Below are 23676 nucleotides of genomic sequence, written 5' to 3' on the forward strand. Positions count from 1 at the left end.
GAGACATCCTAGATAAATCTCGTCGATCGCTACAGATATTTCAAGCGAATAATTATTGCTTATTATATTTTTTTATCCTTTGTGCTATGCATACAAAACCTTGTCTTATAAACATTATTAAAAAAAAGTAGTAAAATAAATTCATATTTACAGGGTGTCTGAGGGTAAAGCGATTTAAAGATGTTTTAAATTTTATTTACTATATATTTGTATTAAAAAAGTCACCAAAAATTTAATTAACATTTTTACTCCAAATACCAAACACCCTGTATTCTATTCATATCTAATAATGTATTCTATTTTTGTAAGTAATTCTCTTCTTCTTCGGTGGAACATTGAACCCGAGGGTAGAAAACTTTCCCAGCGCTCACAAAGAAAATCTTCAAGTATTCAAATAAAATAATAATATCCCTTATCACGAAGCTCCTCTCAGAAGTATAGGCGTGCAAACAAAAGCTCTCCTTTCAACATGAAACAGTAGTAGATGGCTTTCTAAGTGGGTTTTTGATATTTTCTTAATTAATACCTAGCTCGCCAAGTTCCCAGCAGGACTGAGTCTAATTTCTCGAACATTCGACCCCTGAACTCCCTGTGCGCTCCCAGCCCCGGATGTTTAATAATCTCTTCCCGGGGTGTACAAAACCAGAGCTTAACATGGAAACATTGTGGGGACGTCCTTGAAACAATTACCAAAGCCATTAACTCTCGGAGCTTTTTATTTATATAAGTTTGAAGGGGAAATTATGCGAATCGGAAAGGAAGAAATCAAGCGTTTGTGATTTATATTATAACTAGCTGACGTATACCCGGAGTTGCTCGACTTTTCTATTCTTTCTATAACAGACAGATGTGGATATCGACTTTATTAAAGTATATAGAGACTAGCTGACGTGTACCCGGCGTTACTCAACTTTTCTATTCTTTCTATAACAGACAGATGTGGATATCGACTTTATTAAAGTATATAGAGACTAGCTGACGTGTACCCGGCGTTACTCAACTTTTCTATTCTTTCTATAACAGACAGATGTGGATATCGACTTTATTTTAGTATATAGAGACTAGCTGACGTGTACCCGGCGTTACTCAACTTTTCTATTCTTTCTATAACAGACAGATGTGGATATCGACTTTGAAAAACCACAAATATTGCCATTTTAGAGAAAAAATTGAAAGCAGAAACTTGGTGTACGATACTACAATCTAACGATGTCGAACAATGCTCAAATATGTTTGAAAAACAAATTATGGATCATATTGAAACCTCCACAACAGAGGTCTCATTATACACGAATTCAAAATTCAGACGTATAAAACCTTGGATCACTTGTGGCCTTATAAAATCTATCAGAGAAAAAGAAAGGCTATATAAAAATACAATTAAAAATCCACACGATGAAAATGCTAAGATAGTTCTCAAAAAATATAGAAATAAATTAACAGCTTTAATTAAAAAAAGTAAAGACGACTACTTAAAAAAAATAATCACTACTTCAGAAAACAATCTAAAAGTTATTTGGAAAACGGTAAATTATGCAATTGAAAATAAGAAAAAAAGTAATTCTATAAAATATTTAAAACATGAAAATAATATCATAGATGTATCCAAAGACCCAAAACTAACAGCAAACATTTTTAATTCTTACTTCTCTAAAGTAGGAAACAATCTCGCTGATAAAATCACTAAATCTGTACACACACCAAAAACTATAACAACTAATACCCAAAAACAAAATACACTATCCACTTTTAAAAAAACTACCGAAACTGAAATACAACTTGTAATAGAAAGCATGAAAGACGGATCCTCTCCAGGTTTTGACCACATTTCTGTGAAAATTCTTAAAGAAATGAAAATGTATCTACTGAAACCACTAAACCACCTTATCAATCTCAGTCTGACTAAAGGCATATTCCCAACAAATTATAAAAAATCTATAATATCCCCTATCTTTAAAACCGGCGACCCGCAAAATGTTTCAAATTATCGACCGATATCACTAATATCGAATATAGCAAAAATATTTGAAAAGATTGTGAAAAAAAGGGTTGTTGATTTTCTAGAAAACAATAAAATATTACATTCCAATCAATTCGGATTCTTAAAAACAAAAAGCACACAAGATGCAATAGCAAATGTAACATCATTTATATACTCTGCACTTGATGAAGGAAATAAATGCGCAGGAATATTCATAGACCTAAGAAAAGCATTCGATAGTATCTCACACGCAAAGCTTATCAAAAAACTGAAATTAAATAACATCAATGATAAAGCCGTCCAATGGATAGAAAGTTATTTGAACAATCGTCCACAATTTGTTAAAATAAATAACCAAACTAGCGACCAAGAAACATCAAATTTTGGTATCCCACAGGGCACCGTGCTTGGACCAATATTGTTCATTTTGTATGTAAACGACATATTTATTCAACCATTGCATGGCCAAATTATCTCTTACGCTGATGATACAGTCCTTATAATAAAAGAAAAAACTTGGGAAAAAATTAATCTAAAAGCTACAGAAGACATAAATAATCTAAAAATATGGTTTGACAATAACCTCTTGTCGTTAAATAGTGATAAAACATATGTCATTCCTTTCGAAATTAACACTAACATTGTACCTCCAAATCTTCAAATATTCTTACATAATCATTCTCTCGCACAACACGATACTAATCACTGCCAACAAAAATGTTCACTTCTGAAAATAGCGGATAAAATTACATATCTTGGAATAATCATAGATAAAAACCTAAAATGGAAAGATCACATCGACCATACAATAAAAAGAGTTAGGAAGTTAATTCATATATTCTTACGGATACGAAACTTTTTATCAACGAAAAACCTATACTCAATATACTACGCATTAGTACAGTCTATTCTTCAGTATGCCATTATCAGTTGGGGAGCAGCTTACAAAACTAATTTGACCCCCCATAGAAATTGTTCAAAAACTAATAATAAAAATTATACTAAAAAAACCTCCAGACTTCCCAACTGACAGCATATTCGAAGAATTCAAAGTTCCAACATTTAAAAACTTATTTATAAAAAATTCAATTATACAAATTATAAAAGAAAAAGATAAATACGCATTCATAACTGAAAATCGTACAAGACTTAAACATGTATTTGTGTGCCCCAAATTAAACACTTCTTTTGCACAACACCATTATACTCACCAAGGAAAATTCTTTTTCAATAACCTACCAATAGAAATCAGAAGCATTAGGAACAAAATTCAATTGTTGAACTCCATCAAAAAGTATTTTAGAGAATGTCACACTAAAAATCTTACTTGTTTTTCTTCTTACTGAATACATATATGTTTACATATTTTAGTTAACGGGTCTGATTGCCATGTGTCTATATTACCTACACATACATATATATTGAAATACATGATTATAGTAAATAGTAATTGTAATTATATAAAATGTATTAACTGTATCAACTGCATTGTATTAACTGTACACGTGACTTTATTTGTACATAATATGTGAAATGTTAACTCTTCTTCCATCCACAAGCTAAGGCTTTTAATGGAAGACCAGTAAAATTATAATAATAATCTGTTTACTGCCATTAAAAAAAATAAAAAAAAATAAAAAATATATATATAGAGACTAGCTGACGTGTACCCGGCGTTACTCAACTTTTCTATTCTTTCTATAACAGACAGATGTGGATATCGACTTTATTTTAGTATATAGAGACTAGCTGACGTGTACCCGGCGTTACTCAATTTTTCTATTCTTTCTATAACAGACAGATGTGGATATCGACTTTATTAAAGTATAATAGAAACTAGCTGTAAAATCCAATAAGTAGTTTAGAAAACTAAGCGCTCAAACAGACAGACGCCTATAGCTACATCATTTTAGTATAATAGAGAACTTATTTTAAAATAGTAGCTTATTATAACAATAAACGTTGTAATCTTAATATCATTATTTTAATATTATTGGAGTATATTTTTTAATGTGAATACCGTGTAAGAGTCCCAACTGCTTCCAACCGTCTGTAGCCAGTGAGACTATGGCATCCTTAATTGGAGTATGCTGTGAGGCTGAAGGTAGTGGGAAGGAAAATAAGATGGTAAAGAGCAAGGTGTGGGAGTACCTGGCAAAGTACCTGAGTAAGTGGCCTATTTTGTGAGGCTGAAGGTCGTGAGGTGGGGAATGATATTGAGAAGAAGAAGGTAGAAAGGTACCTGGCTATTAAGAGCTGGTAACTAAACACGGCTAAAGCTATTTCAAACAAATTTTCTAATCTGAATAGTGGTCTTACAACAGAGCGATGCTGTAAATATCTTCCTCTCCGGAAGTAGCCGCACAATGTATAGTATACAGGGAGTCAGGGGGTAAAGTTCAAAAACATCGGGAGGTGATTCTATATCATAGTTAAAGTCGTATTTATCGTACCCAGTAAAAGTACCGGGTATTTTCATGCGATACTTTTTACTTGTGACAGATCTCCAAAATACTCACAAGTATTTAATACTGGCATTAAATATTTTTAACCCTCCGTCAGGCGCACCTATGGGCGAACCGAAATCGGGCGCACCCGGCCTGAGAGGCCACCCATATAATTTTAGCCCCCATCTTCCACTATATTAATTCAAATACAAAATACTTGTCGGGTAGTCTTTACTAGGATCTATGGAATGGAATTAAACCAAATATAACACACAATAACCAGTTTATTAAACATTACCAACCATAAACTAAAATAATCAAACTAAACAATTTTTCGAAAACACTGTTCGAAATAATTGGTCAAACCGAGCTCCATAAAAGTAATAAAAGTTTTAAAGTAATAAAAATTTAAAGGTAAGGTAGGTGGTAGTCTCTATTGACTACAGCCGTAGCCAGATACGGACGATGAGGTTCCCATATCAGCAGCCGAAAAACAAGTTTGGCACAGCGCGTTTTCGTGGACTAAACAGATCAGTTGATGACAGCCTAAACATTCGTAAACCGTCATCCTCCTAAATCCTGATTCTAACACGCTTATTCCACACTTTCGCCTTGTAAGAGGTGTTGTAGGGGATGTGGGGTTTTTTTTCTCGTGAGGAAAAAACCTTTTCAAGCGAATTTTCAACTGAATCGGCATTCCACTTGTATTCAGACTTCGCCGAGCTAGTTTTCCGATGTCGCTCTCATCTCCTAAATCTTCAACCAAAGCTGGATCTTCAGAAGCATCATCATCGAGAAGAAACTTTACCATATTATCAACATCATTGCGTTGAGAGAGATCATATTTTCTAGCCATTTCGGCAGAAACATATGTATATAAAATGCCTACAACTGAAATAATAATTCAATCGGGCGCACTCTGCCTGAAAGGCCAGGGTCCAATACAGCACTTATTTCTCAAGATACTGATAAACTTCATACAGAGCAGGCATAATTGAGTATAATGAACAACTGCAAATAAAAATATCCTGAAAAAAATAACCTTCAAAATTGTGATGCAATCGGGCGCAGGCGGCCTGTGAAGCCAGGGAAGGTGTAAGTGAGCTGCGTAAAGACCGACGACTGACTGAAGACGGGCGCCGTGTGAGGTTCCTAAAGTTAGGCGAGTAAAATGAGGGAAAGGGCGGGGGGCCGCCTTTGAGAATTGAAGAGGGAAAAAATGTCTTTTGATGGCCTCTGAGGCCGGCTGCGCCCGACGGAGGGTTAATAGGTACTTTTACCAGGTATTTTTGATGGATATTTTTGACGGGTACCTATTCCTGATGGGTATTTTTGATGGGAAAAATGTGGGGAATTTTTCGAAAGGGAATTCCGTAGTTACCCCCACCTCCCCCATGGATTGTGAATAAATATTGTGGGGAATCACATATGAATTGTTGTTTGCGGGGAAAATTTTTTCACATAAATTTTCTAACAACCTTCCCCCCATAGATTTGAAATATTTTGTAGGGAATTGAAATTCCCTAACAACCCCTCCCCCCATGGATTTCAAATAATTAATGGGAGAATCAAGCTTACGTAGAAAATTTGTGAGAAATATGTGGGTAGAATTTATGTGAGTGCAGTTTAGATATTACTTATTCTGAATCAATCCTCAGGTCGGTATTAAATACTTTTGAGTATTTTGTCACCGGTATTTTTACCAGGTATTTCTTTTTACCTGTACTCATTGTACCCAGTACCGATAAATAACTTTTTTGAAATACCTAGTTTTCAGGTACAAAAGTTGGGTTGTTTGTACGGAGATAATAGTACTCTTCAATAGAGGTGAGGCGTATTTATCGTACCCAGTAAAAGTACCGGGTATTTCCATGCGATACTTTGTACTTGTGACAGATCTCTAAAATACCTGGTTCCAAAATACTCATGAGTATTTTATACCTAAATATTTTTAATAGGTACTTTTACCAGGTATTTTTGGTAGGTATTTTTGACAAGTATTTTAAATAGGTATTTTTGATGGGTATTTTTAGTAGTTATTTTTGATGGGTATTTTCAATAGGAATTTTTGATAGGTATTTTCGATGGGTATTTTTGATGGGTATTTTGAGTAGGTATTTTTGATGGGTATTTTTAGTAGGTATTTTTGATAGGTATTTTTGATGAGTATTTTTGTTGTGTATTTTTAGTAGTTATTTTCTGCATCAAATACCAAGTCACAAATACGGGTAGTATTTGTGACTGGTATTTGATCTGATATTTAGTGACGGGAAAAATGTGGGGAATTCTTTCGAAATGGAATTCCGTAGCTACCCCCCCCCATGGATTTTGAATGGATTGCAAATATTTCGTGGGTAGTATTCATTATAAATTTTTTTTTGTGGGATAAATTCTGTAACAACCCCCCCCCCCCCCCATGGGGAATCAAGCTCCCGTAGAATATTTGTGGGCTAACTACTTACTTTTAAATAGTAATTATGTTTGTTTTTTGTCTAGTGAGGCAGATCGCTTCACCCAAGCCACTCGCAAAAGTAGGCGAGCAACTCAAGGGACGACCTGTACCTCTTCAAAAATACGAACGCTTATAGAAGCATAGCCAAGCGTCACCAAGGCTTAATATTTTCCTTACTCATTAGTTTAAGGCACACCGTTTGCACTGCGACCAGAGTATTTATATTTCGCCACGCTTCGCTTTGCGTGTCAACTGAGTATAGCGGTGGCGCCATCTTTGTTTAAGAATCAAAAGGAGCGCTGGAAACTGATTAAATCATTTAACGTTTTTTATGTAAATCATTAGTTATAAAGATCAGCTTATACGTGTCGAAATACGACAAAATAAGGTACTATATAAAGAATAAATTTAAAGATTGGAAAATACAGATTGATAACCAAGGATTGGAAATTAAAGATTTATAAATAAATAATGAAAATTAACGATCAGACTTGAATAAAAATTTAAAGATAAGACTAAAAAAAAATTATTGCAAAGTAGAGACATAAAAATAATAATTGAATATTAAATTGAATGTAAAAATTAAAACAGTTCTCTTTCAACTTCTCTGAAACCATCGCATTCATATTGCAATCCCTAATCGTTGAAACGTTCACGCACACAATGTGTCCCAGTTTTCGACAGGGGTCGGGGACAGGGGGTTGAATCCTATTATTGGGGAGGTCCCTTGGACAGTTACGTCACTTTAAATTTAAATTTGTATGTCAATACTAAAGAGCAAATGCTTCGACGCTATTGGATGCCCAGTATAATACATGAAGTTAACCCGAGTTGGGCTCATGATTAAGAAAATAAGAAAATAAGAAAGAGAAAGAGAAAGAGAAAGAGAAAGAGAAAGAGAAAGAGAAAGAGAAAGAGAAAGAGAAAGAGAAAGAGAAAGAGAAAGAGAAAGAGAAAGAGAAAGAGAAAGAGAAAGAGAAAGAGAAAGAGAAAGAGAAAGAGAAAGAGAAAGAGAAAGAGAAAGAGAAAGAAAAGATCAAGAAAAAGAATAAATAATAAAAATTTACATACGCCATCATATTTAACCCATGTTTTGTGAAAGGAGTTGCAATGAGGGGAAGTCGACTACAAATTTTGTTTTTACTTGATCGACAATTTAAATCGTGTATTATTAGAGTTAGTATCAGATAATAGGAATATAATTTGTTCAAAAGCCAAGAAAAAGAAACAGATAATAAAAATTTACAAACGCCATAATGTTTAACAAATATATTTTGATATGATAAATATTTTGTGCAACGCGGGGAATTTGAAAACTTATTTAGTATTTACTTGATAGAACATTTAAATCGTGTATTATTAGAGTTAGTATCAGATAATAGAATATGCTTTATTCAAAGCCATCAGCATTCATATTATTTTTGCAATTAAAAGTGTTTTTGTATTCTCTTTCAACTGAGAAATAAATGCTCATTCTCTTTGTCGACAAACTAAGCCCTGAAAACTTTTCTGAATCCCGAATTAAATCGGTTATTACGTCTGCTTTTATGAATGTTAGGGTCAAAACTTTGGCCTTGTTTTTACATTCCGGATAGGATTATAAATGTTGAACTTGTTAATTCGTGTAAGTCTAAAGCAATGACTGCTGCATGATATTTCAACGGAAAAACGTTTAGCTTATTTTAAAAAATGTCAAACAAATCATATTTTATGGCAAAGGAAGAATGGGGATTGTGGGGCAAAAGTAATGGCATAATGTGAATGTACCATATTTTTTTCAAAGAGAGCCAAAAGTCATTGTGCTTTGACATTTTATGTACATGTAGTAGACAGATTGAGAGTTAGTTGAAAACAAACAATCGAGTGATTCTCACCTGAAGAAAGCGGAATTATCGTTACTGTTTATTTGACCAATTTCCGGTTCATTGTTTTAACGCAGCGTGAATTTTGTCTTCGTTTTCCTTGTCATCCTACACCATATGCGCAAACATGGAAGCGTTTGACTGAGCGTCTCGTGTAAACCTTAAAAAATTAATTAATCTTATGACATTATTCTTACCTCACAATCCCCATTCTTATATATGTGCATTTCTATATACTTAATCATGACCATGAAAAAATCTAGCTTTAAGCACAATATAAAATATCATCGAAACTATTTTTTCTAACTTCTTTAGTAAATAGGATTATTATTTATAAAGATGTAAGTTTTCTAATATTAAAAGCAACTTTTTTACCCACCTAATACTTTAGAATTTTAACTGGTTAAGTATAATAAGTATAAGTTTAATATTAATCCTTGAAAACATGATAAAGGAAACAGCTAAAATCAGAAGAAGAGATTTAAGATAGCTAGTTAAAGACAAGGTTATGTCAAAACCGGTATCAAAGTAAACAAAATTTAAGTAACAAACGTACAAAAATGTTGACTTACTTTACATTGTTATCCATATGGTAATTTACACTCTATATCGGTGAAAATTTTTTCAGTTCTAAAATTCAGGCTGAAAAAAAAAACGCATTTTTTTTCTATTGCCTTGCAATCAATCATCAATTATCATTTATCCGCTGAAAAAAATGTGGTATTTAAAAAAAATTCTAAATTTAATATTCTTCAAATACCAACTATTTGAACTAAGTATGTTTTTTAAACTAATAGCTGAGTGGTTAGAAGCATTGTCACAGTAAGACTAAGATCTTAGGTTCGATTCCCAGTTTAGACCAAAAACCTTCTTATTTTTCTATAGTTTGTTCTTTATCATTTTTCTCCTCGATGATATTTTTAAACGTTAATATTTCTTCTGAAGCTCAATAGCTCATAATCCAAATGATAATTTAATTAAATATACATATCTTCTAGAATTATGTGGCTATTTGTGCAATATCTACGGCTTTATGGCTCTATTAGGGAGAGGCCGAATTGGACCGAGCTTACAGCGGCTTCAAAAGATTTGACCGAATGTCGCATTTATTGGAAACAACTCGACAAGTCCATCGCATACTAATGCACCCCAAACTGCATTGGTGCAATTTGTTTATCAAATCGAATCACCACATTTTATGTAGTGAGCAGTGGCTGCTCGTGACTTTTTGGTGTACTAGAATGCTAATATTACGAAAATGGTATAATTGATGTTGTTGTAGCTGAAAACGATGTTTAATTTTTTTTTTCGAAAATTCAAATTTTTTTGTGAAGATTTTAGGGAAATTTCAGATTGGCCGCGCGCCGTACAGTTTCCTGAAAATCTTCATACAAAAATATTTGAACTCTAGTACACCCAAAAGTTACGAGCCGCCACTGGTAGTGAGTCGTGATTTTGTACCAAACGTTGTTCGATTGAAACCACTTTTGTATGCTGAATTCGTTGTCCAAAGGATTTGGTTTCAATCTCATCCCGGTTTTACACGGTCATCTTCTCTACTTTTTTTTCATTAATATCAACTTACATGGTGTAAGTAGGTACCCTCAAATCAAATTTAAATTTAAAAACCCTCAAAGAAATTCGGACAATATATCAAATATTTAGGTGTAACTATAGACTGCCAACTCAAATGGACTTACCATATAGAAAAGACGGTCAATAAACTGAGATACCTAAGTTACATATTCAAACGAATGAGCAACATTGTCAATGTAAGAACCATGAAACTTGTTTATGACGCGTTAGTGCTTTCATCTATTTCCTATGGAATAATTGCCTGGGGAGGAACTTACAATAACCACGTAAAACCCTTAGAAATCGCTCAGAAGTCCATCATTAAAATAATGTACCAAAGGACCAAGACATATCCCACCAACCAGTTATTTCAAGAAACAGAAATCATGGAACTAAGACGGATCTATTGTATTCAATGTCTCAAATTTATATTTACACGTCCTATCAATTTCACCAAAAAAACAAATCGCTCGAGCCAGAGACATACCACGTTCACAGTCCCTCACTGCAAAACTAGGCTGGGCCAAAGGCACATCAACTATATTGCCCCAAAATTGTTCAATTCTTTACCCAATTCCATCAACATGTGTCAAAACCTGAACTTATATAAGAAAAATGTTAAAAGTTGGATGAGAAATAATTTCGAAGCGAGTAACTTTTTTCTATAATTTAAGCTATCTGTTTCTTAATAACTAAAATACCACATGTCTTTCTGTAAATTAAAGATTAATTTCTGTAAGTCAAAGAAATATACATGCATCTATGTTTTATGTGTGAGGGTGTGTGTGTGTGTGTGAGGGTGTGTGTGTGTGTGTGAGGGTGAGGGTGTGTGTGTGTGTGTGTGTGTGTATGTGTTTCTGTAAAAAAATCACATTGATCTCTATAGATACTTTTTACAAGTTAAAAAAAATATATATTTTAAACACCACTGTTTTATCCTTACACTATAATACCCACGCTCAGGCTTCGCCTTTGTGGGATTTTTTTGTTACTCTTTTATTTTATATTACTATGTATTTACCTGAATTGTATATGTATCAAAAATTTTGTTAGTAAAAAAAAAAAAAACGATACACGAATTAACGTAGTTCAATTCAAATTCTCGATGAACGTTTTTTGTAACCATTTTAATGAAAATAATCATCGACCTGAAACTCGACAGATAGATTCGTTGTCGATGACAATGAATTCTTTCAACTATTGGTGGCAATCACGTAGACACAAGCGGACATGAACGCATTTCTCAGTAATCGGATGACATTACATCAGTTAATATACGAAATAAATGTCGGTACTACCCGATCGGAATTTGACGAGGTTGGTAAAGTTGTTGACTCCAGTTCCTTTAAAGGAAGGTTCAATGGTCAGTCAAACCCATTATTAAATTTATTTTTAGTACTTGAATTTCACTTTTGTTTTCGCGAATCGAAAGTAGAAAATAACCCACTTTTCGATAGAACTGAAACTCGACAGATTGACTCGTTGTCGATGATAATACATTGGTGGTAATTACGCACACACATGTGGAAAAACAGACATTTTTCTGAAATTCTTACAAATTAAAGCACTTTTAGAAATACTCGTAAATATCGATCTTACCAACTGAAGATTTGGCCAGGTTCTTGGCACTTTTGATTTCGATCTAAGGGTAAGAATGTTCAAACCTTAGTCAAGCCAAAAAATATGTATTTAATATTTATAAAATATATTTTTGTCTTATAGTAAAAAAAATTGAAGTCTGATGAATTCAACTGAAGTTTTTTCATTTTTTACAGTAAGCTAACGATTTTATTCGTTAAATAGAGATTCCTGTTTATTTATTTATTTCTATTTCTATTCTTACATTACAGTGTCTACCAAATATTTACATTTGTATATAATACATAAATTTAGAACTGTTGTTAATATGGTGTTTGTTTTATGCTGGGTGTGAGGTAGGTTTGAGTAGGTGACACTGTGGTGGGTAATGTTATATGTTTCGTGAACACCTCACTGGGACAACCTGTGCTGAGGTGTTTACGTGGTTATGATTAAATGGTACATGTATTTATGTGTATTGGTTAAATTTTCTTATATAAGTGTAAGTTGAGATTTTAAATTATTATTTTTTTTAAATGGTTATTGTACATTGTTATTTAAAGAAAAAAGGGAAAAAATATGTATACGCACATATATATATACACCCATGTATACATACATATATATATATCCATGCATACACACATATAAGTAAACACATGCATACATACATACATACACATTCATCAATGATTAGTTTGTTTGGTTTGGTGTTATAATGTTTTGTATAAAATGGATATCTTGTTTTTTGATCCAGGCTGTGATCAGTTTTTTGTGAATGTTTGTGTATGTATTTCCCATTAGTAGTAGTTTCAGAGTGGTGGGCATACAATTAAAAAGTTTTGTAGCGTAATACTGGAAGTGTCTTTGTCCATGTGTGGTGTATGTTATCGGTATGTTCAGGGTATTGTTTGTTGTCGACCTTGTTTTTATTGTTGTTTGAGGTGGCATTGGAATGTGTAGTTTCTGTTGGAGGAAATTTAGTAGTGCAGATTTGGCATAAAGTTGTCTTATTGACATGACGTCTAATGTTTTGAAAATTTCGCTTGAATTTGTGTAGAATGGTACTTGTAAGATGATTTTAATTATTGCCTTTCGAATTTTTTGTATTGGGTCGATTGCAGTGTTTGTAGCGCTTCCCCAAGCCAGTATGCCATAGTGCGAAATATATAGATCTAAGTATTGAATGTGGGAAAATGTTTTTGATTGACTTTATTAGGTGCATGACTCTTTTTAGTTTATTAGTAATGAAAGTTATGTGGTCAGTCCAGCGTAAGTGTGAATCAATAATGACCCCTAGGTATTTTGTTTGGTTTACCCTTTCTATACGCTCGCACTGGCAATTGGGTGAAGTTTGTTCACAGTCATGTAGAAACAGGTCTATGTTAGGTGGAGGTTGACCTCTTTGTGTAATACTATGTGTGATGTATTTTGTTTTTATTGTATTAACGGTAAGAGTATTCCAGTTTAGCCATAAAAGAGATAAATTCATAATTTTTTTTCCACGATGGTTTTCAAATCTTTCCTGCGTATTTTAATATTATTTCATACTTAATGCAAATGTTACTTTCCGCAATTCCAGTCTCTCACACTCAGCTGAGGTAGGTACCATCATTTATCTGTTAATATTGTGCTTTGAGGTAAAGCTGTAAATTTATTTTTCTTATCTAATTGGAGCACATTGCAAAGCGCTAATTATTTACGATTCCCATTGCCAACGAAGGCAGCCATCTTACCCTTTAAACAAAAACAATTAACAGAAAGTCAAAAATTTCAGATTCGCCATTGTTGCCGGAGGCGGGAACCGCCGGCATTATCCGTATTTCCGGAAAAGCGGGATTTAAAAAAAAGCGCTTCGGAAATTCCATTTAAACTAGTGCCTACAGACCGACAATTTCGGAGAAAAGGTGCCTTGGAGGAATTTAAAACAAAAGTACCCAACTTGGCAGATTTGGAAATAATGTTTTAATTTGCATTTTTATACTGAATTGCCGGGACAATAAGGCTCGTTTGTTGCGCGTGGGGTTGTTCCGAATTACAACTTAGCGAAACTACAATAATTTATTCGAAATTATTATTTAAAACGCAAAAGATTTTCAGGCAAAAGGTGGAACTATGGCACCCTCATTTGTAAATGGTTGGGAATCTGAAGAAACTGATTTCGAGAATGGTTGCGAAGTAGGTTTAACTGAATACTGATTACTAATCTAACTGAACATTGAAACAGTAACTAAATATAACATGAACCAGTTAGAACTCCTTGCAAACTTGATAACGAATCGTTATCCCTCAACATGTGTACGAGGTGTAAATGGTTTTTGAAAGTTATAAAGATTTTTCGTAATTTATCTCTGGCACCGGTGCGCAATCGAGAGACACTTTAAACTCGTTAACGTTTCTTGGGGAAAGAACATTTTGACAAATTGTTTTTATATCTGCTCAACAGCTCAACAACCTTTCGACTTTTGTTTCCTATCTCCTTCCACACTTTCCTCGCCTTCCAAATACCATTCCCACTAAGACAAATCAGGATGCGAGATGTGAGGTGTGTCATCAAGATTTGAAAATCAGGATGACAAATGTGAAATCAATGATGACTGCAACACAACGATATACGTTGAATAGACTGAACAATCATCATAGCTTTTCAAATAATTCAATCATATGGAAAAAATTATGCACAGTATATATATAAATTTCCACAACTGATAAACAATCATTAATGTATGGTCAATGGTTATTTATCAGTTGTCTATAATTAAAAGCACGTTTATTAGTAAGAGAATGTTTTTACAAAGTGTACAAATGTATTATACCTTTACTAAACCAGAATCGTTTTTCGTAAAAAGTAATGCTGGCGAACTATTGTTACCTTTATTTTCCCCGAGAGAAAAGTTAACTGACAGTTATAACTGGAAATGCCTTTAGCCCCAGAGTAAGTAGCAAGCGGCAAGTACTGGCACTAACTGGTGTACGGTGTACGTAGAATCGTTGTACTGATAATCGCGGGTTAACTCCTCATTGAAAGCCCGGATGAAATGGTTTTATGCCTTTTATACTCTTACAATGGGTTAATGTTATACAGAAGTGACCCAACCCTGGTTTTATAGAGATGTTAATCTGTTTTATATTATATTATATTAGAATACGTAGAATGAAGTCGTTAACAGTAATGGTGTCGGAAAGATACTAGGAGGGCTCGTAAAAAGTTGCTACGCACCGTACAAAACTTTTGTTAGTTGATAATATCTTATATTCATTTCTCCGCCGAGAAGAGGATTGAACACAATATAGAACTCTGAATAATTCACGGACGCTTTGCTTTTTAAAATAGCAAAACGATAAATTTTATCTTGTAAACTTTAAATAACGGGTTTTCCAATAAGAGGTGTTATTTTGATATTCAATCGTAAAGGATCAATGGTTTCGTTGCTTCTGTATACTTCTCACTATCTCTCGATAGTGCAATCCATTCACCGTAACTGTTGCTCCAGCCTCATTTTCGAAAAAGTATGGTCCAATGACTCCGCCGGACCATAAATCGCACCAAACAGTCACACGTTGGATGAGGATATAGGGGCTTTTCAACAAAAACTCTTGTGTTTTCCGAGCCCCAGATGCGACAATTTTGCTTGTTGACGAAGCCACCGAGGTGGAAATGGGCCTTATCACTCAAGATGATTTGCATTTGATTCACTCAAGTGAATTTTGATAATTTTAATGCATTGTTGAAGCATATATCATTCATTTTTTATTAATGATGTAGTTTCTACTTATCAAATGTCAAAAAATAACAGCTTCAAAAGTAACATCTACCAAAATAGCGGACTATTCAAAATAACACCTCTTATTGGAAAACCCTGTATTATCATTTAATAAGCAGGCAACATTTGCTGAGGCGCTTCTGATTTTGCAACAACTTTAACAGTTATTGAGTTGTTTTAAATTTAAAATAAGTTAGTCCTTTCTTTTCCCCAAATAAGAATCCCATCAAACTTAATATCGGTTTATATTATTAGGATAGATGACATGTTGTGGAAGTTTATTCCATATATTGTAATATTTCCGCCTTTTCTCTATTTTCTTTTACTTTGTTTAAAACAATATAAAATTTTCTTCTCTCTTGGCTATGACCGATATTTAATTTTTTTTTCTAAGGCTTTGCATATGTGTTCGCAGGGTTGGAAAATTCCTCCCCTACAACACATAAGCCTCCATGAAAATTGGACCCTTTTCTTTGATATCTACAGAAAGCTACTTAAAGCTCTCTTGTACTATATATCTTTATAGACATATGTACTTAACTAATTAATACGTTATTTACGAACTTGAACGCAAATATTTCCGTATTTATATTTTAATTAAATTCCATCAAACGTTGTGTAATTTTTTTGATTTATGATATAGGATTTTAATTACCTTCATTTTTGTGGTAACCCCGTTGGTTCTGATCGAGGTGTCGAGTTTCACAATTTAATTGGTCTTTCCATTGCAAACCTAGACTTAAATGAATTCCCTGAATGAGCTAACTTTCCTATTGTAATTATTCTGATTCCCTGCACCCTAACAAAGTCGTAGTTAAACGCTGATAAAAGATATTATACATGTTTATTTGGACAAGTAATTAAATATAACTCAAATGGTTAATTGTTAGTAAATTTGATTTTGGTAAACTCTTGTGTCTGTTTGGCGCCACTCCTTTATGATTCTGCTGCTATAAGGTACATGTAAAGATTGATTTAGTAGGTTAATGTAATTAGTTAATTGCATATTTGACGAACTCGGAATAGCCCATTTGCTGGCATAATTTGGCTCCAAATCCTCCTGCAAGTAAACGAGATGATCGTGAGTCAACAAGAAATTCGCACAATCCTTTGACACGGCTCTTTGATTGATACCTAAGTTATCGCGTCCCAAAAAGCCTTCCACGTCATCATGTACTGCCTTCAAGTTTCCCCTCGAGTCCCGATACCCCCAAATTCCGACCCCTCCTTGGACTACAATTTACTTAGGGCGAACCGGTTTCGTCCTATATACAATCATATACTCACGGTTGGTGTGGACTTACGGGTCGTGAATCCTCATTCCACGTTTAAAAGAAGATGCGAGAGTGGTCCAGAAGACCTAAAATTCAAGCTGTATGCAGGTCCGTATCCTCCAGTAAACAGTACATACGAATAAATATATGTATACATACAGTTTGGGAAAGGTTTATAACTCGCAATACGAGGCTATCTACCTCGCATTATAAGCTCGGATCTCGCACGAAGAGTTCTGCGAAACTCTAGGATTGGTAACCGAATATATACGTAAGAATAAGGTTATACTAATAAATACTAGTAAAATAAGATATTATTTGATAGTTTGTTTTGGAGAGCTATCGAACTCCAGGCTTTTTGTTTGGTTTTGACGTTTTTATTTAAGAGAATCGCCATCTCTATTTGATTTGGTTAATGGTCTTGTTATAGGAGCGACCACTGCCTCCTATTGATGAACTGTATTTGTTTTAAATTTTACCTCCAGGGTTCAACATTAATTTTTGTTCATCCTATCCCGTGATTTTCCAATTGTTTCAAGTAGTTGATTGCCACATTAGAGAGTACTCGACTCTCAAATGTCTCAGGCAACTGATGGGGTTCTGTATGAGCACCCAATCAATAATATTCAAATGTTTCGTATAATTATTCGATATAAATCTTACTAACCCGTGATTTTTCAATTGTCGATTGTGATTGATAGGTATTTGAGAGCACGCCTCTTCCAGCTGTTTCGGGTAATTAATAAAATCCTATGTGACTAACTAATTATGGCCAAGGTCGTTTCCAAACTATGCGGTTGACCCAATTCTCCAGTGATCCCTTGTTTTATCAACAAATTGGACAATGTAAACATCTCATCTGACCCACTAACCCAGATGTGAGATTGTTTATTTTAAAAATTATCTCGCGCTCTCCTTGTGATTCAGTTTTGCTACCGTTTATTGTGCATAGTTAATTTAAATATTTTTTAATTCCTTTATTGAAGTTAAACTATTTTTCATTTTCCGAATTTAGTAAATTTACTAGGTTAAATGAAGAATAAATATAAATATATAAGTACACATATCTCGATTGTCAAAATATGTTAAAAAAAGAGTACATATATTAATAAATAAATATAAAGTATATGATTCTACATAGTCTGGAATATTAATAAATACATATTTTCTTTTTCAATAATATAGATATGTCCTCGGGTAGGTATTAAAAATCGCTACCATTTCGATGCTTCGATTAATAGATAAAATACATATATATAATTACATTACTCATATATATATTCTTTATATACAATATATTATTTTATATTTATATATATATACACAAATACTCAATATACATATTTTAATGTGTAATTCTTTGTTTTGTTGTTTTAATAATTTAAATGATATACCATTGATCAGCTGTGCCTCCTCACTCCTTGGGCCTGAAAATCATTTATAAAAGGAAAACTCACCCTCTACAAGATTTTTCCGGTTGGGTGCCACACAACAAATCTTGCCGAAGAAAATCCTACCTAATATACTGAATTTTCCAACTAATTTCAAAATAAATCTTTTCGACTATTTATTCCTATATAATATTTTATTCTCGCTTGAATCATATAAATTAGCTGATATTTAATTTTTCTTCCGAACGAAATCCTAATCCAGAAAACCCGTTGATTTAATAACACCTTTCTAGTTTAGGCTTTTGAATGATAGCTGTTTCAAATACTTTTTTCGAAATGGTAGATTGATGTTTAGAATTCCGGTTAAAACGACAAACACTTTTAACACTGTCGCTATACGCACGATGGATTTTAATTGATCAATTTTTTTGATTCTAAATTTCTTTTTATTTATTTTTATAAGAAAATTTTTTCCGAATTGCGCAGACTTTTAATTATCTCGATTCTTAATAAATTAGTTTCTTTTCCAAACTATTACTTTTAGAACAAAGGTTTGAGCATTTGTTGTTATTTCTTTTCGAACTGTCTAGATTGTGTTTATTTTAAACTAAGACGTAAATATTTATTACTATTATTTTTATTTTTTAACCAAATTGATGTTAAATTATAATCTATTTTTAAATTTCAATTCACGAGCACATCCACTCTAGATGAACGACAAAACTCTCAATCGAATTTTAATTTTCACTTTGAATGAAATAATTATTTTTAAATTTCGATTTAATTTTTTAATTCCATAATCACTTTTTGCACTTAACTTAACACTTTTTAAGCACTGAGTTTAAATTATATTTATTTTTCACTGTTTAACCAAATTAAACTGACTCAACAAAACTTCACTGATGGGATTTTCAAAGGAATTTAACCTGAATTTAAAATTTCTAACTTTTCACAAAATTTCCTAACTCCAGGGACTTGTTCAGAATTTAAACTTAGACTTTTTCAAAATTTTACACTTAGATTATTTCACTAGAATTTTACCAATAGACGTAGTACTGCGACGTAAACTCCGTTTTTAAAATCTCGACTGACTCCCTGAAAACTGGTCTGCACCGTCATTTTATACCCTTCTCAGATTCCAAAAGACGTATCTGAATTTCCTCTGATGATCGATTCCATCTTTTACCAACTCGCAAATCCGAACATCCCTGCCATCAATATCGATTATGCTTCCATAAGATGTTCTGCTTTCCGGCTCTGGGCGGTGGTCAATTTCCATCTCACAACTCTAAATCGATAGGGTCCGAATCGGGTAAGTCTGTGTTAATCGCCCAAGCTCCCTTTGTCCTCTGTTCATACAAAATGTAGTTAAAATCTCATGATTTTGCGTTCCTTTTTTTTTCTCAATTCGCGATAGGTCCGTCCTCAATAACATATATATAGATCCCAATTTTATGCATCTCGTGCGAAAATTGTTTAAATCCATGTCGAAGTCTTTACTACGCATTTTTGAATTTCGATTTGTCTAAATTCTACTTAATTTTATTGTCACTTATATGAGCTTTTCCATTTCCACCCGTACTTTCTCTTCTTTATGTCGCAGATTCGAATTTTCCCTTTTTCTTCGAATTTTATATTATTCGCGACGTTTTCTTCCACAAATTTCTTCTTTATTCTTATGTTATTCCTCATAACTCTACAGCTACTTATTCTCCAAGTCGTATTTATTTATTTCACGGATAAATTAGAATTGTATCGCTTTTCTCCACTTGGATCATTCCTTATCACCGTTCTTTACCCTTCCTTTTATCTTTTTCTCACTTTTCCCGATGTGTGTGGTCTCCAGGAAAATTTCATACTTCATTTATTATTAATTAATATATAATTTTCCGCACTTCTATGGGAGATATACTTATTTGACTCTGGAATATCTGTCACTTTTATTGTCTGACCCAATCTCCGACCATTCTCCATCCCTCACTTACAAGATTTCACATAAATTATACGTCTGGACATATGTTTACGTCTCAGATTTTGTGTACTATGGTCGTAAATTTTATTTAATTTCAAACCTATTAATTTTAATATCTTTTGCCTAATCTAAATACCTCATCTGCTCCACGTTAAAGTTAATCGTTTTTCTAATCGTTTATCACCTTAACGTAAATAAAAATCATGTTCAAATTTCGATTGTTTACCTCCTATAATACACATGAGACTGTCAACCTTTTATCTTGTTTCGATCCCTCTGTAATCTTGCGTAACTCTAATATCTATCTACCATGATAATTATGTAAAATGTCTACTTTTCCTGAATCTAATCTATCGCTATATGTTTAGTTTTACTGTCTTCTTCTGATACTCAATTTTCATGTCCCTAGGACCTTTGTAGCAGCTAAAATCTCTGTATTATCCTTCCATTCGGTCGCCGCACTTTTCTAAAATGTCTATTTTTTTTTGCGAGATTTTCATTCAAAATTGATTTACCAATATGTCCGCTTCATCTTAAATTGATAACGATTTATTTCCATTGTTTCCAAAACTCACTCCTCTCTTTAGTACGATTTTTTCGAACTCGACACCCTACTTCTATCATAAATAATTACTCTACAGTTGAAAATTCTGCCACTAACTTTCCTTCGCTTTTCCCGTCCTTTTTTATACTATCACGTTTTTAATTTTTTCATTGCATTTTTGTGTGTGCGCTTTACAACTTGTAAAACTTCCAAAGCCCTCGATTTCAATGGTTCGATACCCCATAAATGTCTCAGTCATTGTAAACATTCCCAGGAGTTTGTCACCTTGAAAGTCGACGCTTACCATAAAGTGCGTTCACCTCTAATTTCTGTGGGAATCGAAATGTCGTTAATTATCTATTTTAATGTCGGGTCCATAGTTCATTCCTTTGTCTTTCGTAGACACACGCCCCTCTTTTCACTGATTAGTTACTCAAAATTTTATAGCTTTTTGTTCAGATCTATTGGTTGACAAAATTCAATATTTATTTTTAGGCCTAGAAAGGGGGTTTTCTTTCTCGTGCTAGACGATTTTACGACCTCTCTGCTTTCGTCCCGGAACCTTGATTTAATTCCAATTATTACAGGTGTCTACTGCAAGCAAGCTGAATCAATTCTTTCTCCGCCAGATGTCGTTAGCATGTCCGTTTTTATAAGTAATTTGTATATTTTTTTGCAGCTAAGGTTTATCTGTTTTTTCACTGTGATTTAAAGCCTTTCATCACAATATCCACTTCTCTAGTTGCAAGTAAGTGTTTACTAGGATAGAATGCAAAAAGTATTTTATAAAAAAAAATTGCGTGTCCACGGAGATTAAAATTTTTGTTGGAGTTGAAAATTTATCGGATGCCAGGGCAAATAAAGGGTGGTTCATCGGATGCGCCGGATTTAATTTTGAAATGAAATTTGTTATGTATTTTAACAATAACAATACCCTGTTCTTTTGTATAGCGACTGATTTTTTTACTAAACATTATAGTTGCCAACTTAACTATAAAAAATGGAGGGAAATTTAAATCCGGCGTACCCGATGAACCACCCTTTAAAAGGCCAAGATAAAATTTTAAAAGTCTCAATCTAGTCAAGCAAGTTAATTTGTGTTGTTTCACAATATTTATTTCATAACGGCCTCCGTGGTCGAGGGGTTATGCTATCGACTGTGATCTAGAAGTCACGATTTCAAATCCCAGCCTGCACAATATTTATTTTTTATTTATTTAATATTTACAATAAATATACATGTAAAGTAAAATCATAATAGCTTTTCCTCACCATAAAGAAACAAGTTTGCCTTGTTATCCTTTTCACCCAATAGAGGTCAAATAAAAAGTAATAAAAGAATACAAATTATTATTAAAAAAAAATAGAAAAACGCTAGTTTTTTCAAAAAAGAAAAAGAAGAATTTAAAAAAATAATAACTATAAGCATTAACTATGTATTTGATTAAGTTATGTCACTTTATATACACGTTCCAGAATAGAAGATACTGAAAATGATCGTGATTATTAATTCGAAATTTACTAAACTGTTGGCTGTTGTGATAGATTATTATTTATAAAAAACAAGTGCAAGCATGAAAAAATAATATAAATTGAATACTAGGTACCTACTTGCAAGTATTTTTTTTGTTCTTGGAAGGTTATCAATGTATTATATAAGTACTTACACATTACACATACATATACCATTGTGTGTGAAATAGTTTCTCTTAAGATTTTTTATTTTTTACAAAAGACGAAAATAATGTAACCTTACTAAAGTACCCCGTTCTAACATTTGGACATGGTTTTGTATGTGAATTGCAAATTAGTAGAAGTTTTTTTGGTTTAGTATGTTAAAATATTAGAAGAGGAATATTATAAAGCAAAATCTTGAAGAAAAACATAATCCGAGAATTAATCTATTTTATGTTGCAACATTGTTTTTATATCCTTCCTTCCCGTGTCCATAATACGTGTCTTTAATTTAATATTAATATAGGCTATTTTTTTATGCAAATTAAATAATTTTATGAAGAAATATTGAATACTTCTTTGTCCATGTATATCTACATAAACAACTGTTGGTCACTCAGCAACTCTCAAAAATCACACCAAGATTAACTTATTTTCTGTCATGCTTTACAAATATAATAATCAAAAAAAAATCTTGGAAATGTACAGAAGAAAAATATTTTTTTAATCGTAGTATCGCCATGTTAAAAATAACAATTTGCATGTGATCTTGATATATTAATTATTGAAGTAAAAATCCTAATTCTTATTATTATGTTCAAATACAACATTAAATATTATCAAATTAATCAAAATCTATCGCAGCTGGTTAAGTAATAAATATTTACCCAAATGGTAAAATAAACGTTGCGCAAACAGTTGTTCGAAACATAAAAATAAAACAATAAATCGAATTAAATAAAAAAATTAAACTTTTTTCGACCGTGACAGGACTCGAACCTGCAATCTTCGGATTCGAAGTCCGACGCCTTATCCATTAGGCCACACGGTCTTATGAACATGTTTTCATAATAGCTTAACATATTTTACAGGGTATTAAATATTGACTGCTATTTCGCCTTCTACCACGAGTACTCGGTCAATTACCGGATTTCAGAAAACCACCCTCATTTTTCCGGTTACTGAATTATATAATTATGTTTATCGAATGCCTGTAGCAGACATTAGTACATAATATGTTATATTTTGACATCTACTTTCCGACTTAGGTTAGGTTGTATTATTTGTATTATAGGAGCCAGTGAGACTATGGCATCCCCAATTGCAGTACGTTGTGAGGATGAAGGTAGGACAGATGGGAAGGATATGGGGAAGAGAAATG

General features: G+C 33.0%; 2 non-coding genes across 2 annotated transcripts; both read right to left on the reverse strand.

Moving 5' to 3' along the window:
* Positions 1–6925: 6925 nt before the first annotated feature.
* LOC149417202 (U12 minor spliceosomal RNA) lies at positions 6926–7074 on the reverse strand. Its single transcript, XR_016303329.1, has one exon. It is a non-coding gene; the product is annotated as a U12 minor spliceosomal RNA (small nuclear RNA).
* A 16199-nt stretch (positions 7075–23273) lies between these two features.
* On the reverse strand, positions 23274–23346 carry TRNAR-UCG (transfer RNA arginine (anticodon UCG)). The gene has a single exon. It is a non-coding gene; the product is annotated as a tRNA-Arg (tRNA).
* Between the last annotated feature and the right edge of the window lie 330 nt (positions 23347–23676).

This window comes from Hesperophylax consimilis, chromosome 15 (assembly GCF_061612785.1).
Source record: "Hesperophylax consimilis isolate HC1 chromosome 15, BYU_Hcon_1.0, whole genome shotgun sequence".
NCBI classification, from domain to species: Eukaryota; Metazoa; Arthropoda; class Insecta; order Trichoptera; family Limnephilidae; genus Hesperophylax; species Hesperophylax consimilis.